Here is an 8,254-nt window from a genome sequence, read left to right as displayed (position 1 = left end):
TACCATCACTATCACCATCACAATCATCATCATTATATCATCACTTTCACCATCACCATCATCATTATACCATCACTATCACCATCACCATCATCATTATACCATTACTACCACCATCACCATCACTATTATAACATCACTAACACCATCACCATCATCATTATACCATCACTATCACATCACAATCATCATCATTATATCATCACTTTCACCATCACCATCATCATTTTACCATCATTATCACCATCAGCATCATTATTATGCCATAACTATCACCATTTCCATCATCACTATACCATCCATATCACCATCACCATTATCATCACATCATCATTATACCATCACTATCACCATCACCATCATTGCTATACCATCACTATCACCATCAACATCACCATCAAAATCTTCATTATACCATCACCATCACCGTCACCATCATCAGTATACCACACTATCACCATCGCCACCGTCATCATTATACCATCAGTATCACCATCCCCATCATCATTATACTACCACTATCACCATCAACATCGTCATCATTATATCATCACTATCAACATCACCATCACCATTATGCCATCACTATCACCATCACCATCGCCAGTATACCATCAGTATCACCATCACCATCATCATCACACCATCACTTTCACCATCACTAACATCATTACACCATCACTACCACCATCACGATCATGATTATACCATCACTATCACCATCACCATCATCATTATACCATCACTGTTACAGTCACCATTATCATTATACCATCACTACCACCATCAGCATCACCATCATTATACCATCTCTATCACAATCACCATCATCAGCATTATACCATCACTATCACTATCACCTTCATAACTATTATACATCACTATCACCATCGCCATCATCATTATACCATAACTATCACCATCACCATCATCATTATACCATCACTATCACCATCCCCATCATCATCATTATACTATCAATATCACCATCACCATCATGATTATACCATCACCATCACCATTATCAATATTCCATCACTATGAACATCTCCATCATCATCATTTTACCATCAATATTACCATCACCATCATCATTATACCATCACTGTCACCATCACCATCACCATTATATCATCACTATCACCATCACCATCATATCATCACTATCACCATCACCATCATCATTATACCATCACTATCACCATCACCATCATCACCATTATACCATCAGTATCACCATCACAATCATTACTATACCATCACTATCACCACCACCATTATCATCATTATTATAACATCAAATCACATCACCATCATCATTATACCATCACTATCACTATCACCATCACCATCATCACTATACCGTCACTATCACCATCACCATCACCATCATTATTATACCATCACTACCAACATCACCATCATCATTATGCCATCAATACCACCATCACAATCACCATTATACCATCACTATCACAATCACCATCATCAGTATACCATCGCTATCACCAACACCATCATCATTATATCATCACTATCACCAACAGTATCACCATTATACCACCACTATCACCATCAATTTCATCACCATTATACCATCAGTATCACCATCACCATCATCACTATACCATCACTATCACCATCACTGTCGCCATCATTATTATAACATGAATATCACCATCACCATCATCATTATGCCATCGGTATCACTATAACCATCACCATCATCACTATACCATCACTATAATCATCACCATCACCATCATCATTATACCATCACTACCACTGTCACCATCATCATTATACCAACACTAACACCATCACCATCACCATTATACCATCACTATCAGCATCACCATCATCACTATGCCATCACTATCACCATCATCATCATCATTACACCATCATCACCATCATCATTACACCATCACTACAACAATCACTATCACCATTATACCATCATTATCACCATCAGCATCATCATTATACCATAACTACCACCATCACCATCATCATTATATCATCACTATCACCATCTCCATCATCACCATTATACCATCACTATCACCATCACCATCATCACCATTATACATCACTATCACCATCACCATCACAATTATACCATCACTATCACCATTAAAATCACCATTTTATCATCGCTATCACCATCACTATTATCATTATACCACACTATCACCATCACTATCATCATCATTATACCATCACTATCACCATCACCATCATCATTATAAAATTACCACCACCATCACCATTATAACATCACTAGCACCATCACAATTACCATCACCATCATCATTATACCATCCCTATCACCATCAGCATCACCATTATACCATCACTATCACCATAGACATCATCGTTATACCATCACTCTCACGATCAACATCACCACCAAAATCATCATTATACCATCACTATCACTATCACCATCATCATTATAACATCACTATCATCATCACCATCGTCCTCATTATACCATCATGATCACTATCACCATCATCATTATGACATCCCGATCACGATCACCATCATCATTATACCATCAATATCACCATCACAATCATCATTATACGATCACTATCACCATCACCATCACCATTATACAAACCCTATCACCATCACCATCATCATTATACCATGACTACCACCAACACCATCACCATTATACCGTCACTATCACAATCACCATCATCATTATACCACACAATCACCATCTCCATCGTCATAATTATACCATCATGATCACCATCAGCATCATCATTATGCCATCAGTATCACTATCAACATCATCATTATACCATCACTATCACCATCACCATCATCATTATACCATCACTATCACCAACACCATTATACAAAGAACTATTACCATCACTGTCACCATTATACCATCACTATCACCATCACCATCACCATTACACCATCAGTATGACCATCACCATCATCATTATACCATCGCTATCATCATAACATCATCATTAAACCATCACTATTACATGACCATCGTCACCCTTATACATCTCTATCACCATCACCATCATCATGATACCATCACTATCACCATCACCATTGTCATTATACCATCACTATCAGCGTTACCATCATCATTATACCATCACTATCACCATCACCATTGTCATCATTATAGCACCACTACCACCATCACCATCATCATTAAAACATCACTATCAACATGACCATGATCATTATACCATCACTATCACCATCACCGTCGTCATTATACCATCACTATCACCTTCACCATCACCATTACACCATCACTATCACCATCCCTATCATCATCATTTTACCATCACTATCGCCATCAACATCATCACCATTATACCATCAGTATCACCATCACCATCATCACTATAACATCTCTATCACCATCACGATCAGCCTCATCATTGTAACATCAATATCACAATCACCATCATCATCGTAACATCACTATGACTATCACCATCACCAACATCGCTATACCATCACTATCAGTATCACCATCACCATCAAGATTATACTGTCACTACCACCATAACCATCATCATTATACCATCACTACCACCATCACCATCACCATTATTCCATCACTATCACCATCATCATCGTCACTCTACCATCACTATCACCATCACCATCATCATTACACCATCACTATCACCATTAAACCGTCACTATCACCATCACCATCATCATTATACCAACACTACCACCATCATCATCAGCATTATACAATCACTATCACCATCAACAATATTATTATACAATCACTATTACCATCACCATCATCATCATACCATCACTAACACCATCACCATCATCATTATACCATCACTAACACCATCACCATCACATTATACATCACTATCACCATCACAATCATCATCGTTGTAACGTCACTATCACCATCACCATCACATTATACCATCACTATCACCATCAACATCGGCATCATTATATCATCACTATCACCACCACCGTCACCATTATGCCATCAGTACCACCATCACCATCGCCTATATACTATCAGTATCACCATCCCCATCATCATTACAGCATCACTTTCAACATCACCATCATCATTACACCATCACTATCACCATCACCATCATCACTAAACCATCACTATCACCATCACCATTATCATTATACCATCACTGCCACCATCACCATCATCATTATACCATAACTATCACAATCACCATCTTCACCATGATACCATCACTATCACTATCACCATTGTCACCATTATACCTCACTATCACCATCACCATCATCATTACACCATCACTACCATCATCACCATCATCATTATACCATCACTATCACCATCACCAGCACCATTTTACCGTCACTATCACCATCACTATCATCTTCATTTTACCATCACTATCACCATCACCATCATCATTATACCATCACTATCACCATTACCATCAGAATTATACCATCACTAGTACCATCACAATCATCATTATACCATCACTACCACCATCACCATCATCATTATACCATCACTATCACCATCACCATCATCATTATACCATCACTATCACCATCATCAGCACCATTTTACCGTCACTATCACCATCACTATCATCTTCATTTTACCATCACTATCACCATCACCAGCACCATTTTACTGTCACTATCACCATCACTATCATCATCATTTTACCATCACTATCACCATCACCATCATCATTTTACCATCACTATCACCATCACCATCACCATCATACCATCACCATCACCATCACCATCATCATTTTACCATCACTATCAGCGTCACCATCATCATTTTACCATCACTATCACCATCACCATCACCATCATACCATCACCATCACCATCACCATCATCATTTTACCATCACTATCAGCGTCACCATCATCATTACACCATCACTGCCACCATCACTGTCACCTCCACTCTCACATCAGTGTTGTGACTACCACCCCCCACCACCAGCATGACCAATCCCCTTCACCAGCACAGCTCCCCATGACTTTTACCCAAAGACCCACCTTTCACTTCTTGCAAGTGGCCCCACTCTCCTCTAGACCCTCTGCTGCTCCCTCGGGCCTGAGCTGAATCTCAGTGGGGCCTTGAGCCATGCCAAGGAGTTAAAATTCCCCACTTGCCCCCAGGGCCCAGCATCAGTTTCTTGATTACCAGGTTCCAAAGCCATCTAGCTCGGGCCCACTCTTTGCGGCCTGCTCATAATGCACATGCCTATTTTAGGCCCAGATTTGCCTCTGGCACCCCCTACTTGCCATTCTGCCCACCCACCCCTGCTAGCCCCATAAATTATCTAATGTCAGAGGTGCACGGCTCACAAGGAGCTGGACTGAACAAACTGGTCAGCTCCACCCCCAAAGGTGCCCATGGGGTCTCGGGCAGGCAGGGGCCACCTGGGGGGACCCAAGGGAAAGGGGGTGAGACTGGGCATCATTGGATACAGTTTGGCAAGGAGCCTAGGAATCCTGCCCTAGAGCCTGGACACCTCATCCTTTGAGGTCCCAGAGGGAGACTGGTTCTAGAGATGATGACAGTAAAGGGAAAGTGAAGTAGAATTTGACTCTGTCCAATTCTGGAAGTTTCCAAGGAGAGTTTCATCTAGCCTGGAACAACTCAGGTCTAAACTGTCCAGACCAAGGTGGTCTGTGAGGGAGCTTGTCCAGCCCCCTGGGTGCCCACCAGGGAGGTGAGGTCAGTTCTCACCAGAGGCCCCAGGAGAACTAGGGCCAGGTAGGGTTGACTTTCCCCTCCTGCCTGGGACCAGTATCTGGACAGCCCACCCAGGCTTTCATGGAAGGAGGTGGGGCTCTCAAACCTGGAAAAGGAAGGGAGGGAGAGCTGTGGTCATCTGTTCTGGCAGGTCCGTGCACAGTGCCTGCCCTCCATCGAGGCAGCCCCCTCCAGGACCCGGGATCGGTTCAGACCCGCTGAGCAACTATCTCCCTGTCCCTGATGAGGAGAGTGGGGGGCAGGGTCTTTCAACTCCTCCCTGAAGAAGCCAGCCACTGCGACCTTGCCCTGGAACTGTCTTTCAGCTCACGTGACTGCTGGGAAGGACTCATACCGGAGCCGAGGAGCAGGTGGCTGAGGCCAGGATGGGCTCTGTCACCGGCATGGCTGGGTACCCTCAGACCTGTCACTTGCCCATCCCCCCAGACACTGAATGGAAATCTCCTACCCCTAGAATCATTAAACCACTGAGGTTCAGCACCAGAGAATCTCGAATCATGAAATCACAAGCCTCCCAGGATGTTTGGGAGAATTTTTGTCAAAAAAGAGAGAGAGATAACAAATGTCAAAGGAATTAGAAAATGCTTCCCAAATGTGAGGACGGCTGATTCCTTTGTGCTGCCTTGGAGGGTGGGTGTGGGGTGTCTGGTGGGGGGTGGAAACTCGAAGGGGGTTGGAGAGACATCGCAAGGCTGCCAGGACACCTGCTTCTTCTCGAGCAAGAACCCAGAGACGTGACTAGCTACTCCAGATGTCACCAACCCCCTCCGCCTTCTCATGCTAACTTCCATCCCCGATGCTAGGTCCCCACGAGCCTGGGGCTCGGCAGTGACCAAGAGGAACACCCCTTTGTCCCCACCCCCAGCCCAGCCACATTTTCTCCAGCTGTCAAATGAGGTGTCTGGATTTGACTGTGGTTGCAATACTCTGTTCAAATGTGATTTCATACCGAACCACTGAGGGTTGGGAGGTGGTTACTGAAGGGCCCAGGGCACCCTGCTGGCCTCCCAATTCCTCCTCCAGCCCCTCCTGCCTTCAGCCCCCACACAGTCGCTTCACAGAACCTGAGACTGCAGAGCCCATCTTCAAAGCCCTGGCCCAATGGATGCTCTGTGGATGCAACATCCAAAACCCCTGCTCGTGGGAGAGGGACCCATTCTCACACAGTGAAGTGATGTCACCCCATTCCAACCGGGCCCAGCCTCCCGGCAGTCTCGTCAGCCATGCTGACTGGGCCCAGGACAGCTGAGCCAGGCTCTCCAGACATCAAGGGACATCAGGGTATGCAACTAGAGTAAGGGGGTGTGTCTCTGGAAGGAAGGGGCTCTTCTGCAAGTGGACCATGGGACCCTTGGGCTCCGTAGTTCCACTTTGGGGTCCAGGGACCAGGGCCTGACCCAAAGCAGGTGCTCCATCAAGGGCAGTTGGCCAAAGGGCACCAAGTGGGTGTGGCCAATCTCATGGGTCCCTGCCTGAACCCAGGACCCTGGGTGGTGCAGGAAGTCCTGAGGCAGAGGGTGCCCGCATCCCTGGACACTGGGAATGTCAGTGGGGCTTACGTCTGGGTTGGCACAGGGGTGAGTGGGAGGGATTTGGGCTCTTTTCAGAGAGAACCAGGAACCCGCTGACAGGTTTTAAATGGGAGCCCCACGCGTGACCAGACGGCACTTGGAAATTCACTAAGATCATGAAGGGAATGGATGGAGGGCTGGCTGGGGCTGCACGGAGGCCAGGAGAGGTGGTGTGGCTTGGACCAGGGTTGAGAGGAGGATAACAAAGTCAGCAGGGCCTTAGGGGCTCAGTGCCAGAAACAGGTTTAGGAGAGGCAGGTTTCGAGGATCGCCCTTCAGCGAGTGTCTGGTCTGGACTTTTTGACAATGGGACCCTGTTCACCTCGGCAGGGAGGTTTAGGTGAGGACCAGGCATTTGGGGTAGATCTGGAGCTCCATATTGGACGCATTGGGCTGCAGGAGAGCCCTTGAAACAAACCCGAGGGGAAGGAAGTGAGAGACCTGGAAGTGAAATACAGTTCATCTGGGCTACAGGCACAGGCTGTACTGCAGGACATGCTACAGGGACAGGCGGTGCTGCAGGGACAGGCGGTGCTGCAGGGACAGGCGGTGCTCCAGGGACAGGCGGTGCTGCAGGGACAGGCGGTGCTGCAGGGACAGGCGGTGCTGCAGGGACAGGCGGTGCTGCACGGACAGGCGGTGCTGCAGGGACAGGCGGTGCTGCAGGGACAGGCGGTGCTGCAGGGACAGGCGGTGCTGCACGGACAGGCGGTGCTGCAGGGACAGGCGGTGCTCCAGAGACAGGCGGTGCTGCACGGACAGGCAGTGCTCCAGAGACAGGCGGTGCTGCAGGGACAGGCGGTGCTCCAGGGACAGGCGGTGCTGCACGGACAGGCGGTGCTCCAGGGACAGGCGGTGCTGCAGGGACAGGCGGTGCTGCAGGGACAGGTGGTGCTGCTGGCTCGGGC

This window comes from Aotus nancymaae, unplaced genomic scaffold (genome assembly GCF_030222135.1).
Source record: "Aotus nancymaae isolate 86718 unplaced genomic scaffold, 86718_ANA_hifiasm-v0.15.2.pri h1tg000003l, whole genome shotgun sequence".
Taxonomy (NCBI): Eukaryota; Metazoa; Chordata; class Mammalia; order Primates; family Aotidae; genus Aotus; species Aotus nancymaae.
This window is presented reverse-complemented; position numbering follows the sequence as displayed.